Source organism: Oryzias latipes, chromosome 15, assembly GCF_002234675.1.
Source record: "Oryzias latipes chromosome 15, ASM223467v1".
In the NCBI taxonomy this organism is placed as follows: domain Eukaryota; kingdom Metazoa; phylum Chordata; class Actinopteri; order Beloniformes; family Adrianichthyidae; genus Oryzias; species Oryzias latipes.
This window is the reverse complement of record NC_019873.2, coordinates 8769827-8786030: the sequence shown is the minus strand read 5'-3', so window position 1 is coordinate 8786030 and position 16204 is coordinate 8769827. Positions and strand designations below refer to the sequence as shown.

General features: G+C 40.8%; 1 non-coding gene across 1 annotated transcript; it reads right to left on the bottom strand.

The window, feature by feature from the left end:
- Positions 1–2085: 2085 nt before the first annotated feature.
- Positions 2086–2189, bottom strand: mir30a (microRNA 30a). The gene has a single exon (NR_107223.1). It is a non-coding gene; the product is annotated as a microRNA 30a (primary transcript).
- Positions 2190–16204: the final 14015 nt, after the last annotated feature.

Genomic DNA, 16204 nt, shown 5'->3' with positions numbered 1-16204 from the left:
GCTTTTAGAAAGACTTGGAATTGCATGGCACTGAGCAGAAAGGTTCTAATTTGCAAAATACTTAAAAAGTCTTCAAAAAATTAGAATCAGTCCTGTTTATATCTGTGGCTTTTTAACCAATACTACAGTTACATACATTTTGGATACAAATTTTTTATTCTTTACATCTCCACTATTTTTCTACCCTACACGTACACAAGCACACACTTCTAGGTTACTTATTGAAATCCTTTAAGCCTAAAACACTACTGCATTAGATAAGTGTTTAACTTTTAATTTGAAATTAACCATCATTGTGCACAGAAAGGTATGATTTAATATTAAAAAACACTCAACTTCTTGATGTTCTAAAACGTACATGGCAGAAAAATTAGTAATTTTCTAGTTTATCTTGTTTTTTTGTAAACCAGCCTGTCTAGATTTTATAACTATTGTATTTACATAGATATATAGCAAAGGGCTATGTATCACAATTTAAATCCCGTAACCTTTAATTTTTATCCCTATAGAACTTGCTCAAAGGTCATCAGGCACCTTTTGTATTTAACTTGCATGGATTAGAGAAGAGTTTCATTTATTTTATTTCAGTCTGTCCTGACAGCACTTTTATTTTGAAAAAGTGCTGCATAATTAAAGGACTAAAACACAGATTCAGGTTGTTTTGCTGCAATTTAATGAAATTACATAATACATAATTCTTCAAGTTTGCAGCTTATATAGAGCCTGATTTGTTTAACCCCTCTGTTGGTTTTTTTTTTTAATGTCACATCATGTGCACGTATGTGTGTTCTGGTCCCGGGGGGACAGCGACCCGCAGAGGCTGGGTCAGCTGAAGCAGCCTATGAGAGACCGACCACTCCCCATTTCCTGTCCACAAGAGCAAACATTGTCCAGCAGGACAACTCAGGATGTCAAAAGCAAAAAAAAAAAAAAAAAAAAAAACTGTGCAGCCAAATCCCGTCAGGTTTTTAATTAAACAGTTTAACATGTAGCACTGCTGGTGGTTATGCCAGTGCAAATACATGTACAAGTTATTTGATACTGATTTAAATCAACCTGTCAAAGATGAGCTGCAGCAAGTCTTTCTGAATCAACTTTATTAACAGAGGAACATCCACATTTAATGATAAATAACAGCGTGTTTGAGAATAAAACTGGTACTTCATACAAGATACAAACTGTAAATAACTAACAAATTTGAACTTCCCTGAAACCCTGGGTGCATTAAGCAAAGGGAACATTACCCCATTTAGAAGAAAAGGTAAGTTAGGCAGGATATATTTTCAAAATATTCTTTTTTTTTTTACATTCATCTTAAAACTAAAATGCATCATAAAATGAAAAATAAACATTCTGGGCTGTAGAAGTAAACTTCAGATGAAATTTTTCATGCTTGCTTTTTTTAACTATAAATGAAGAGAAGTGTAAAAAGTTCAACTTTACTATACCACATAGCTTTAAGATGAGTTTCTGAGGCAGGAAGTGCAAACAGTCCCACTCCCGGCCACCAGGGGACGCATGCCGAGAGTGTAGGATGTTTACACCTCCCAGATCTCAGAGGCTAAACGGAAGCCTCACGGTTCAAAATTAATTTACATTGACAGACTTTTATAGCAAATTAGAAGTTGAAAAAACTGTTAAAAATATGTCTCTAAATTAATATATTCTTGAAAAAACAAAAAACATCAAAGTGCTTCATGAAAATGGTCCTCAATAAGATTTTATACCTGCATTTTCCTTTAAAGAGAAGCTGGTCTGATTCCAATGAGGAAACATTTAAATCATTATTATTATTATTATTTTTAATCCACAGCATCATAAAAGTGGAGGTGGGGCTGAGGTGGAGGTAACAGAGTGCTTCCTTCCTGTAGGTTCTCTGGTGTGTGTTACACCCACTTCCCCTTCACCATCACTGTAGAGGAGAAAGGGTATCAGGAAAAGCATCTTCCTCCTCTCTTTCCTCCATTTATCTTCCTGACCCTCTTTTTCTGTGGCTTTGCTTGACATTCTTGTTTCGTCTCTGAAGGAGACGACCTCTGCGACCTCATGGTGTCCTGGCATGCTCAGCTTCTGCCGGGTCAGGATGGAACTAGCAGTTGGCTCCTGCAAACATCCGACTGAAAGCCCCAGAAATCAACACCAGCTTCCAGTCAAGGATGTTTACAGTAGCCCCGACTGCCAACTGGACCAGACGAAACAGAGTGCAGTGCGTTCATTTTGTCTTTCAGTAAAAGCCATTTAGCCGGTTCTGAGGTCGGTCTTAATCGTCTGCAGCAGCAGCAGAACCTGAGCTGGTATGAGGATGGAATTCACCTCAGGACTGTTTGGTTCAGACCAGATTCACTCCTCTCAAGTTCCTGATGGTGTAAAAAGAAAGAACTGAAGTAAAGAAGACAATCAACATTTCACTGTAACCTCAAGTCAAAACGTTTATAGAGATAAATCTGTCTGTTGGACTTTTTTAAATGTGGTCACAGCAACGTTCGTGTGTTCACAATACGCTGCAACTCCTCACCTTGTTTGTATAAAAAAAGCAAAAATTAAACAGACTGATAACGCTACAACAAATATTACTGACCAACTCCCTACCTTGTTAATAATCATGGACTGTAAAGGAGAACTGGACTGAGCGTGTGTGGCATCACTCATAGAAAATGTCATTTTCAATTCAGTTGCCACTTTTTTCCTGATAGAGACATCGACATGTTAGAGCCAGACGATGTCAGTGAGCAGTGATTGGTCCGAGTCGACATTTCTATGGTAACCACTCATCCATCAGGGATGAGCTTGTTGGAAGGCCACACCCCTTCCACTTGAGAGACCGCATTCTTCCATTGAGGCATCAGATTGGACAATTTATAACTTGAATAACACTCACTACAGGAACAAATAGTTTTTAAAAGAGTAGTATCAAGAACATGTTAAAAAGGTAGCAGAGCCAGGACGATGATTTTGACCAACAGAATGCCTGAGTAACAGCTGTTTAATTCTCCATAAAGGTCTATGGGATTTTGGATTCTTGGAACCAGTGGGTACTTCCTGTTCGGAACACAAAGGGGGAGGGGCCACTCAGTCCAGTTCCCATAAACAGTCAAGTAAAAAACATAAACAGTCTGACACCGCTACACGTTAGCTGTGTTAGCATATTCACAGTGGCACTCAACCTTACTAAAACACTGGATTTTCAGGTGGACTGTTGGTTTTTGAATAAAATAAAGGCTTTTAAGTGCCCCTTATAGTAAGGAAAATAAGGCAATGTTTTTTCCACCCCCAAATATTTGAGATAATTATGAAGGGGAAAAAAAACACAATTAGAAATGCAGTTTATTTCAATTCTCGTTTAGCTAAATGTACATATGTTCCTGATGCCCACGCAGGATGCTGAGAGGAAATCAAACTCTTGGGGTTGGTGTTTCTGCTGAAGCGTTGAGCAGCTACCAGCATGGTTCCACTTTCCACTGTTTTCCTTCTCTGGCTTTGTTGTCCAGTAAGCACTGTATCAGCATGTGACATTCCTCAACCTCAACTCCAAACCCACACACGCATATATACCATGTAAACATAAACGGCCCTCTCTGTTTAGCCATCACACACAAATCTAATTACTTCCTCACAAGCACATCAATGTAGAGGACTCCCAAGATGCCCTTTGACTCCCTAAAGCAGACCCCCCCCCTTTCCAAATTCTTATGTCCACATTTTTGACCGCTCGCACAAAAAGCTAAAAAGCTGGTGCAGGAATATGCGTTTAAAACAAGCGTTTCCTTCCTTCTTTGCGCTAGTGTGATGGAAGCAGAATGCATGTAATCACATGTGCGAGATAAAGACAGGAATGCCTTTTCTATCCTGATCCTCCTTTTAAGAACAAAGAGTTCAAACGTCACGCTGCAGCGGAGCCAGCAAGCCCTTCAGTAAACATGCTTGTGTCGATCATCGTTACAGCGACCCTCTAACTGCACTTTCAGGGCTTGTTCGGTTAAAACGGGAGTCCTAGCTGCCCGTTGTGCTGTAGTAAATACTTCTGGTCAAAATGTAGTCGTTAGCCGTCAACAGTGGGCAAGACTTGCTGATTTTTATCACGAGTTGTACGAATAACCTCTATGGACGACACTCAAACAAAAGCCTTTATGAACGCCCACTCCCTTTGGATCTATCAAAAGTGGTGGTTTAGTTACGATTATGCGGTTTTTCATGGACACAGTTTCTGCAAAGTGGCAGGAGTTCATTTGAAATTCACCTCTGAGTTGTGGTACAGGGTCAGCCCGACCCATTCCCCATCATCCATCTGCTAACGTGCTCTCCCGCTAACTTACAGTCCCCGACACCCCCAAACCTAACGTATGGCGAGCAATATCAGAGCTTTCTAGTTTTGATCCAACGGCATTTTGGCATTTGCTCCTGATTCACAACATTCTGAATACAGACATCCTCATAAATGCAATTTTAAGCTCAATTTTCTTAATGAAATGCCACAAGAACATGTTCAAACCACCAAAGAGGATTATCGCTGAAGTGGCTCTTTAAATGGCTTTCCTGTATTTGTTATACACAGTAGATCACTACAACAGCACACTTTTAGAGGTTTACCTCACTTCCTTCCATTTGGCTTAAAATTTCTATTGCGTTGGCTTATTAAACAAAAGAGGTTCATTCCAGACAAAAGCCATTTGTAGCCAATTTGTCTTTGAGTGAATATGCTCCATGATTTAAAAAAACTGGAAGGTTTGCTGCACTTTTGTTCAAAAATTGTTGGAAAACATGGAAATTAGATTTGATTAAAGATAAACTGTGAACTTATTTTTTCCAAAGAAAAGTTAAAAAAAAACAAAAAACATTACTGTTGTGCACCATTTCTTCCTAAACATATTCAAAATTCTCAAAGATTACAAAAAAATAAATAAAAAAGCTCTAACTAAAAGGGAGAAATAAGAACCTGTGATGATGTTTCAGGATGACCATCAATAAACCAGTTTACTCCAAAAATAAAAACGTTAAAATGGACGCTGTTCCGAAGATAAGAGATCCAACATTTGCATTGGGAAAAAAACTGAGGAACTTCCAAGGGTTGCTTTGTGGATGTTCATGAACATCCAGTTTAAGATTAACTTCAATCTTGTTTGGAAGGAGAAGCTTGAAAAGCCATAAAACCTCCCAGACAACGCTTCTATTTCTGTGCAAACACAGTTCACAAGTTTCCCCCATTTCTGCATCTTATTTGCGTGAACCCCCATGTTCCTCCATTTAGCTGAAGGTATTCCGGAGTCAGTGAAGCTTCCGCTCCATAACTAGCCAGTCACAGAACCTTTCCAGTTCTGGTCCGCATCCACGGGGGTCTTTCCAGAGAAGAGCGAGGCGCTCACGTGCGCCGATGCCCGTGTGCGGACAGACTTTAGGGCACTACTCTCCTTCAGTCATGTCACTTGGGGAACAAAGCAGACTTTATCAGGACATTACAATCCTGCATTCCCCAGATTCTTAGCACTTGGCAACCAGTTAATACACAGAGCAGAGGGAGAGAACGAGAGGAGGATGGGTAGAAAAAGGCAGCAGTACACACCAGCTGCTCTCTGCTCACTTTGCCTACAAGACTGGAAAGATGTACAAGAAAATGTGCGTTTGGAAAGACGTTCACGGAAAGTTCTCCTTATCATCCATTGGTGGAACTTTTACCAGTCTCTTACAAAACTTTTTCCAATCACTTCTCTACCAAAAAGGAAATTCAGCAACTCCTATTCTAATCGGCAAAAGTACACACCTGGATGTGCATTACGAAAGGAGACTTTCTGTTTGGCATTCGTGCAATCCACCCAGCAGCTCCTGCTTTGATAAGATCTCAACTCTTGAATCGGCTTGCTGCCAAAACAACAGTGGCGATTTTGTTAAAGGCCCTTTTTTTTTTTGTTAAAACGGCAAGAGTTAAAAGAAATTAAAAAAAAGGGAGTGTCCGTTTCACTGAGGCAAACTGACCAATGAAGAGAGGCTTTTTATTCTGCACAAGGACAGTTGTGTTGATGTGGAGACTCAGTTCTTCTGGTTAAACCAAATTATTATACAGTAACATGTTTTCATGTATAAAGACAGTTAAGCTGATTGCATTGTGGACAGGAGACAGTGCAAAAAAAAGAGATTGATTGATATGGTCTACAGCCAATCAGGATGCAGAACACAGTAGGTGGTTAATTAAAAATAAAATAACGTGCAAAAATGGAATTAGGAAAATCTGCAACACGGCGAGACAACGAAAGGTGAACCACAATATGGTGAGGAGGATAAGTGGAACTGCACAGTTTTCCTTTCCATCCCGTTTTTCAAACGGCTTCAATGATCCGCAAAGTCGACTAGTTCTGCTTCTGCCGTTTTATCCCCTGGAGACACAATAAAGCAACAATAAAAAGGGGCGGGTTAAACACCATTCCAGGTAGAGTTCATCGACCGCAGCAAAGCGGCGTTAAAGGGAGACTTAAGGCCATCCGCACCTTGAATTTCGTTATCAATCCAAGAAGTTAACCAAAAAGATGAAAGTATTTCCGTCTACAGTGCAGCGTGTGGGGGAGTATTATGATCCATTATTTCCCAAATGTAAGATAGTATAACTTAAAGGACAGATTTAAAATTGTACTTTAGACAGAGTCCAGACCTGGATCATCTAGATGTTTTTAAAATAATCCTGTCATTCAGAATAAAGGGGGGGAAAAAAAGTCTTTGGAAAACAAACCGACACCTTTTTTAAGTTAAACCCACAGTTGATCCACACCATCCCACTTGTTTTCATCAGAGTTGAGGACAAATGCATTATCTACAGATTCTTTAGATGACAGATGTGTTGACATCTGCTGAACATGCTTGTTGAAATTGCTATTTTCTTTCTAGGTTTTTTCAAGTCATCTTTAAAAACTAGTCATTCGGTACAAGGTGGAAGAGCTTCCTCCTCCTCTTCCTCTTCTTCTTGTGAACTCCCCTGACTTCTAACCTTGATCTAATTGGTGACCGAGTACCTGCATTCCTTGGCCGATGAGCCGAATCTTAACTTTGCCTGGTAACTGCTCGGCTTAGCAGATTTCACATTTGCACGGTTCCTTCCGCTGTTCTGACGTCAAACGTATTTCCAGAGTCATTTGAACACTCATTTATTATCTGTTCTACGATGTTAAACCATTTCTAGCTTAAAAATGATTACCACGACACCACTGATTGATATACAGCAAGCGATAAGTGGCAGGATTAAGTTTGGAAAGGCCTACACGTGTCTCTAACCGCTGCCTTCAACCACTGACTGCACTTTTTCCGCTCTTTATCTGACGATCCTGACCTCTATGTAACGACCTCTACAAGCTGACCTTGTGTATCCGACTGCCAGCAGTTTAACACACCGATGGGTATTCCAAGCAGGGACTTGAACGCTGACTGAGCCCATGGGCCATGACACCAGAACTCATTAACAGCTCTGACTCGGATAGAAAAACGCCAAGTTAATGTTCCTCCAGCTTCGCCGGATGCTTGAAGCCAGCTCATTTCTGCAATCCAGATGCTAAAGTTGACACAGTAAAGAAGGAAGTTGGACATCAGTTCTTCTCAAGCTTACAGAGAAAAAAAAAAACTCTGCTTAATGTCCACAAAACACAAATCAACAATTCCATTTAAACCTTTTTACGCCAACCCTTTAGCTCCAGTGTTGACATTCTATCCACTACCGTAACTCTTCAACCGTTTACGCAATGAACGCAATTCCAGTGGAAAAGCAGCTTTCTGCTGATATCCAACAATTCCTCCTGTAAAGTGCTGCATAATGGCACATTTCATTCATCAGATGTCCCATCTATGATGGACAGCTTGGATGGACAGTTTTGGTGTCTTCTTTGATCTTCCACTTCTCATCCTCCAGGACCTCCTAAGAATTTTGGGACTTCATCAGTAAAATACCTCGATGACTGTTGCTGGGACTTTAGTAGCAAAGGACAACTCATCTCAAAATGTAACAAATAATTGTTCAGTTTCACTTCCTGGAATGACAGATTGCTACCATTCTGACACAAGGTAAACCCAAAGTTTGACCTTTGGCCTAATTTAGGCCAAATGAAATGATAGACGTTTAGGGAAAAAAGACTGAACTTTTTAGTCAACTTAGTCGTCAGGAGGGTTGAAATTAAGAAACAGGAATAAATACAGTGGATCTTAAAATAATTACATGACAACAGATCAGGGGTTTGGCTCCCCCCCCCTCGTTTCCACTTCAGTCATGAGTTCGACTCCAGATGCCTTTGCCCCCGTTGCAGGATGGGCCGAGAATTCAGGAAGTGGCTCTTGCCGTCTCCATGACAACCCAGAGGTCAGCCCTGCGAGGCCGGAGACCCCTCCTCAAACACAAAGCGCCTTGGAGGCCTAGATCAACACAAACAGCCCTGCGGACGCACACATATACGCTCTCAACAAACAGTCGGAGGAACGCAGGAGCAGGCGCGCTCACGAGGACGGAAAACGCTCTGGGGGCCAGCTCGAGATCAGAGGCGAGGACTTCAACAAGATCCTGGCACTTCACATCCGGACAGTCGAGTCTGCCTAAGTTATAAATGGTGCGTGATCCAAGAAGGGAGAGTTGGTTATGCACAGATTTCAGATGAATCGAACAGTCGCAAAGAGTTCAGCTACTAACTGTACACACAAAGTTTTTTCCCCTCAAACCTCTGCATGGGAACCAAAGAGACTGCCGTCCCAAGGGAGGAAACGGAAGGGGCTGGAAGAGTCCCTTTTACCCAAACACCACTGCAGCACTGGTGACATTTTACCTTTTGGGGAGGGTGGGGCGGAGTGTGTGGGGCGGTGTGGGCCACATCTCCACAATTTACATGTTGATCTAAAGCCACATAGTATGGATATACTTAGTCCCACTGCCATCTTCTTTTGAGCTATTGTAAACGAGTTTCCGGTGGTCTTTTATTGATGAAACTTTAAAACAACCTGTGTCGTTGTAGGGCATAGTTTCTGCAGAGCAGTACTAGTTTATTAGAAGTCCGAGTTGTCATCCATCTGCTTACAAGCCCTCCTGCTAGCTTACAGCCCCTCACACACCCCCAATGTAACATTACTTGTGCAACAAAAATGGGCGAGCAGTATTGCAGCTATCCAGCTGCACAGTTTGGATCCAGACGCCAGCTCGGGTGAGGAAAACAAAGACGAACACGGATCCATTTGTCTGCATCAGAATGGAGCAAAGCAGGGAGCTTGTCTGCATCACAAATACAATCTTTTTTTCAACTGCATTTCTTGCTTCACAGAGATTTGAATAAAGAAACTCTCAGAATTGTCCTTTTAATCTGACTTTTCTTTATAAAATATCATCCTTCATCAGAAAAATGCCCCAAGAGCAGCAGTGGGTCTTTGAACACACACTCCATCAAACTGTAGCCTATAGTCTGATGGCTTTTTGAACCTGTTCTGTGATAAATCTACCCCGACTCCCTCCTGATGGCACAGGACCGTTGTCCTTTGAGGAAATGCACAACATGCTTTGGAGCAGAACTGCAGAGATTAGGGTTGCCTGTCATTCTAAAGTGGCTGTGGATTAAACTGCAGATTTAATTTTCTTTCAACAAAAATCAGTTCATCTTTTGCATCTCTCTTTTAGCCCTGCAAAAAAAACATAGATTTATGCAGCTTAAATTCAAAACTCAACCAAAGATCTCTCCGCCTTTTCTGATAAATTAATATTTATCATCCAGTTCGCTATTTTGTCGCACTTTCCAAACTAAGGGCTTTCCTTGATCTTGCAGATGCTTCAATGACTTTCTCTGATCTCTGAACAGGAGTCCGGATTCGGGTCTTGGTGAGGTTCGGCACCGGATTCCGGACCTGTCCCGCAGCTGGACCCACTCACCCTGATGGAGGCAGCTTCGCGCGGTGGATCAACTTTTGCTGCGTTTTTTTTTTTTCGAGGTTTGAACCGCACTCCGTGCTACTGCTAGGCGCCGGTGTGGATCTTGTCTCGAGGTCAGCTGGAGGTGAGGAAATGAATGCAGTCTTCCGGAGAGGCCGAGCGCTCTGCCCGCTGCGGCTGCGGCGGAGCGGCGAGGATGTTGGCGCCGATGACGAGTCGCCGGAAAGTTCCGGGAAATACAAAAACGCTAGAAATCGTACCTTTTCTTCTCCGTGGCGACCAGCGTAGACTAGTTTCCTGTGTCCCAGCCGAGACTGAACTCTGTCAACTCTCGAGGCATTTATAGGAAGGACGCTGGACCGAGTCCAGCCCCCCTTTTCAGCCGAGCCAGCTCAAGCTAGCCACCGTCGTCACACCGACCACTTCCGGTATTCAGACAACACGGTGGCGTAAATAACGCAAAACTAAGTATGTTAGGCTAAACATTATTTATTTACAAGCACAGATTAATACTTAAATATGTATAAATTCAATTTAAAAGGGAAAATAATAGATTTTATCAACAGAAAATATATTTTATTGTGAAAGTCACAAGCGTATTTCCGGTTTTATTTTCTGAAATGTTTTTAACTTGACACAGGATGAGCGTTCACCTTGCACACAGACGGTCAAATATGCACACAGATGGAGGACAGTTTTAACGACCCAATACATAAAAATGATTAAGTCAAAACAAAACGAAGAACATTAGGTTGATTGAAACCAAGGTCTTTACGGAAGAAGAGAATTAAATGACAAGATAATATAAACTCTCCTCCAGGCCTGACCTCCACTCTGACCTCCAGCCTGCTGACCTTTGGGACGGTCGTTTAAACACCATTCTTAGTGTGTGCAGATCATTGGACAAATTTCCAATACTTGTTTGTATATTTCACGCTCATCCACCTTTATTCAGATACAAGGTCACTGAAAGATCACGAGTGCTTTCATTTCTGCTGCGCCACAGAAGCAGTCAGGAGTCAGAGGTCCAGAGATGAGGTCAGAAATTCACACAGGAACAGTGTAAAAATACCTTACATCACAGAACGTCAATGCAATGCTTTTAACCGGATTTAAATCAAGATGGATCCAGCTAGCATCAAAAGATGGAAACAGACATTACAGGTTCAGTCAATACTCGTAATGCTGAAAGAGGGAAAACGGGATGTCGGCATATCAGTAAATACTTGAAAGGCTGCTGTGGGTGTCAAAACATTCACATTAAATGCTGCATGTTGGATACGTGCTCAAATTTACTTGGCAGCCATCTTTCATTGAGGATTTGTGTTTCTTTATAAGGCTTTTCTTGTGAAATATAGAAAGTTTAGACAAAGAATGGATTTTAAGTTTGTGATCCTTGATCAATCAGTCAGATTTTGATTATTTCATGCAGAAAGTGACAATCCCGTATATTTGTGAAGAGACAATAGTGAAAGACAATATTTGTACCTGTTTAGATTAGCTATGTATTAGCTGAGTATTCTTTTCTTAGCTGAAAACTTTTGATCTGAAGCGTTTCGTTCTGCAATCATTGAACTCTATAACCTTATCATACCCTATCAAAGGCTTGAGACAATTAAAAATAAGACAAAGATTATTTCAACACAGACTGCAAACGTCTCTAAGTTTCAATTTTCCTGCTGTGATCAATTTTACCAGCTTTTGATGCTACTTTTTTTTTCATCCCATGCATTTATATGTATGTCTGACTTTACAAATAGAAAAGTTAAACAGGACACATTTTTAGACAAACAATATATCCTAAAGCAGAATTTCAAAATTAAAGCAGATCTTCTTAAAGGATTAGGTCAGAGGTTCAGTTTGATTCATTTGAGTATTTAAAGTCTTAACAAAACAAAACTGAGCATAAGAGTAGAAAGAAAACATTCAACCCTGAGTATTATTAGTGTTTACTGATCAGCTTTTAAGATGCAATGGACCTGCTGCCAGACCATTTCTACATGTGAAACATCCCAAATATTTCGTTGAGTAGGAGCTGCACTGTGGTGTAGTGGTCATGCCCCTCACCTCACAGTGAGAAGGCCCTAGTTCAAACCCGAGCTGGATCCTTTCAGTGTTGAGTTTCCATGTTCTCCTCTCCCACAGTCCAAAAAGATGCTTCATAAGTTAACTGGTGTCTCTTCATTGTGCATGTGAGTGTCTGGTCCAGGAAAAGACAGGTGACCTGTGCAGGGCGTACCCCCACCTTCACCCAACAGTAGCTGGCTTGGCTCCAGCAACCCCATGACCTGGTCTGCAAAATAGCTTGATTCTGTTGAGCTGCAATGATTAATCAATTCCATTGAGCACAACTATCAGGTTTAATATTAAAACCTGTTACATATATCTCGAAGGCTGTTTTGTGCTGTCACTAGCAACTGCACCATGGGAAGTTTAGCATGTATGTAGGAGAAAGCCCCATGGAAGAAGACATGAAGCTAAACATTTCTTTTGTTTTAGAATGTGTCAGAAAAAAAAATCTGAATCATTTGAATGAAAACTGTTGAGTTGAGCTTTTATATCAGAAAAGCACAGAAGTAAAGAGACTCGAACATCTCAAACTGGAAATGTCAGTGTGTAAATGTCATCGGCATTTGTTGGAATAAACAATGACGCACAGACGTGGATCATGTTTTTATTTTAAACTAATATCCTTTGACTTGCTTGTCTTCTTGCACGTTTCAAGTTAAATGTATTTTTGAAAAAAAAAGTGTGTCACTTCAACATGTATTTGGTTTTATTTTAAAGGCCAAGCCAACATCAAAACAGATCCTTGATGCCTCTAAAACAATTATAATTATTTATTAAAAAAGTCTGACAACCAAAGTCAATATTCCGGATCCAGGATATCTTTATTGTCATTTCACCACAGGGATAAAACAAAATTTGGGTCTCTGGTCCTGAGCCAGTCGTTTACAGTGCGATTATGACAGGAAGTAAGAGATATTACCCAAATCCTTCAGTTTTTGCCATTAAAACAATTCAAGTATAGAAGAGATGAGGTTGACCACAGTGTTCTCAATAACCTAATTGGAGAATCTTCAAAGAGTCGGATCACATTTGAGAGTTCATCCCAGGGCATCCCAACCTCTGTGCTCCAGAGCACACAAGTACCCACCATCCACGGAACGTGCTGGTTCCCATTCTGACTGTTTGGTTTTTCATCTGCCCTCATATTGTTTTGCTTAGAGTCCAAACTCATGAGGATCCGAAGCCAGATAGTGTCCCTCCAGAAACAGGAGGAGGTGTTGACACTCACATCACACGCACATGAGGGCGGTTGATACTCAAAGCAGTGCTGACATGTTTGACCTATAGAAAGCATTCACCTGCACTTTGATTCAAATTACAGAGCACAGATGGAATGAGAAAAAATAAAAAGCTTAAGGACACAGTTTCAGGCTTCCAGCTTTAACTAAATTAGCCAAGTTGTTCTGTGTCTGCAGTACAGCACTTTAAAAACTCTCAGTATTGACCGAAACAACACTTGTGCAGGTACACAGTTTTTTTTAATCATCTGAGTCATGGATCTATCCCTCAGACACACACTAAGGTCAGACGGAAGGTGTATAATCATCATCCAGGAGATAATATCATAAGAAAGACCAAATTATGCAGCAGCTACACAAACAATAATTCCCATTAAAGACAAAATTGAGTCACCTTTCTAAAAAGACAAACTACTCAAAACACTTGTCAATCCTTCAAGGGAACACTGTTCTAGCCCGTATTTCCCAAGGTTTTGATCCTGCAATAGTCAGAAAATAAAAGACCATTAAGCAGTATACGCTGGATCATACAGATCATTAAAACCTCTGCAATGCAGAGGTAGAGCGGTCGACCTCTGATCGGAAGATCGCAGGCTCAGTTCCGGCCCTGCCCGCTAAGGTGTCGAAGTGTCCTTGGGCAAGACACTGAACCTGAACCCTACATCGCTCCTGGTGGTCATAGCCTTAGTGTTCGGCAGCGGAGCTGTCATCTGTGTGTGAACGTGTGTGTGTGCATGGCTGAATGGGACTGTAAAGTGCCTTAAGAAGATAGCAAAGCCAAATATAAGTAAATGCCATTTAGAAGTGTGTTTGTAAAAGATTGAAGAAATATTATTCTGAAGAATGAAACAAAAGTTTATAAAAAAAACAGTCAAGTCTATCAGCTGAAATATTTCTTTCCTATTGTTGAGCATGGCAATGGAGGAATGATGATTTGGGCTTGATTCACAGTCATGCTATCTGGACACTTTGAGGTCTTTTAACCCTTGTGCTATCTTAGATGACCCCCACCCTTACATTGACGTGTTCTCCCTACCATGACAAAGGTGGATAAAGGTGGAAAGATTTCATGTAATCCATGGACACCAGTGAAGATCACAAATCATTGAAGAAAAAAAGTTCAGCACACTGTTTAGTGGGTCTAGATGACCCAACTTCCAATGTTAAAGTGCCTAGGACAGCACAAGGGTTACGTCAATTCTAGGAAGAAAGAGAATCTATGGATTGTATCACGCTGTGATGGTTTGTAGTCTGAAAGAACATTTGCAAATAAATAAGAAAATGCTTCCGTCATGTAACCAGCCGCCCACACAAATGTTTTAAAACTAAACTGAGATGGGTTCAAAAAACCACTGATGACACAGGGACCATGTTGGGAATGACAACACATGAAAATGTCAACGTTTGATATTTGTAACAGGACCTAATATACAGGTCACGAAATGTTATCATTTATAAAACGTATTTCATCTTTAAGAGGCTGAAAGTGGAAGAAAGGTTTATCCACTAAAAAATAAGGAAATAGGTGATTAAATCTACGATGGAATTAGTTTCAACTTCCCATCCGACAGACATATTTCTAAACTTTTAAAATGCAGCAAACAATAGTGTTTTTTTTAACTAAATTTTAACCCCTTCATGTTATATGCTGCTAATTTGGAATGTAGCATTAAATCCAGGACTCCACTTAATTTAGCATCACCTTGAACAGAAAACAAACACTGGAGAACATTTTTTACAAAATTGGAATTTAGATTAGACATGAAGGGGTAAAAGGGGTTTTTAGTTCATGTGTTCATAAACACTAGAACTTATAGACCCACTCCAATAAAGTCATGGTTTTAACATGTTTTTGTGGCCTTTTTCCAATCACACGTATAAAGATAATTAAGCCTGCAATTGTATTTCTGAGTATTTTTATATCGGGCGGCAGTGGCTCAGGCAGTTGAGCATACGATAATGTAAAAATCATTTGTGAAAGCTTTTAGCTATATCTTAAAAAACACACTCCACAAGCTCCCTGCTCCGCTCCGTTCTGATGCATCTAGTGGGAGAGAAAACGGTCATCGACAGGGTGGGAAGGGGGTGCAGAGCTGTGCCGCGCCAACGGTCCTGCTCACAACTCGGAGGCAAAATCTCAATTAACTACTGCCAAGAAACTATGTCCTGGAAAGTGATAGTTTAAAAAACTGTTGGCTAAAAACGGCACCGTCGTAACTAAAAGACCACTGGGAATGCCTTTACAATAGATGACAAGACGACTGGACTGGGATTTTAAGACTGAGTCAAGCATAAAAAAAAGCTTATAACTCATGGCTGTGGCTACACAAAACAGAACTAATCATAAAGTCAAAACTAAACTGTCTGAATATGATCAGGTGCAAAAAAGCGAAGCAAACAGCTGCAAAGATGCCAAAACATTGAAAAAATCCTGCTGCAGACCACTGTAAGCAATTACAAGAAGTCTATGAAAGTACAACAGACGTAACATTGACTCAGTGTTTCTGTGAATTACAGGGACTGAAAGACATCACAGGACCGGACGTGGCTCAGAAAATGTGCCTCTGTGCTAACGATGAGGCATGATGAGGCTTCGCTGTCCTCCCTGTCTCTCACCTGCAGCAGGAACTCACCGTGAAAGTCAAAAAGACTTAATGCACTTGAGGCACTTCCCGGTTTTAGCACTACTACAAGCCAAGCTGGGTGAGAAACACTAACTATGCTTCAAAAGTGACTCTTCAAAATAAACCTCCTGGTTTGTTCTCCATGGAAACAAGGTTGGTTAAGCAGATTGTTGTCGTGCATTTGATGTTTGGAGTTAACTAATAAGAGATAAGAAAATCTGTACACTTCTAAGAATCTTAGAGGTGGAAATAAAAACCAGTTTAAGACAAAAGTTTGACATACGTGCTGCTCTTCTCCTGCATTGCTAAGTCACCATAATCCCTCCGATCCTAACACTATTTAACCGATTAGCACAAGTCATGCAAAATAACCACCGGGATACTTTGGAAAAAAAACCGAC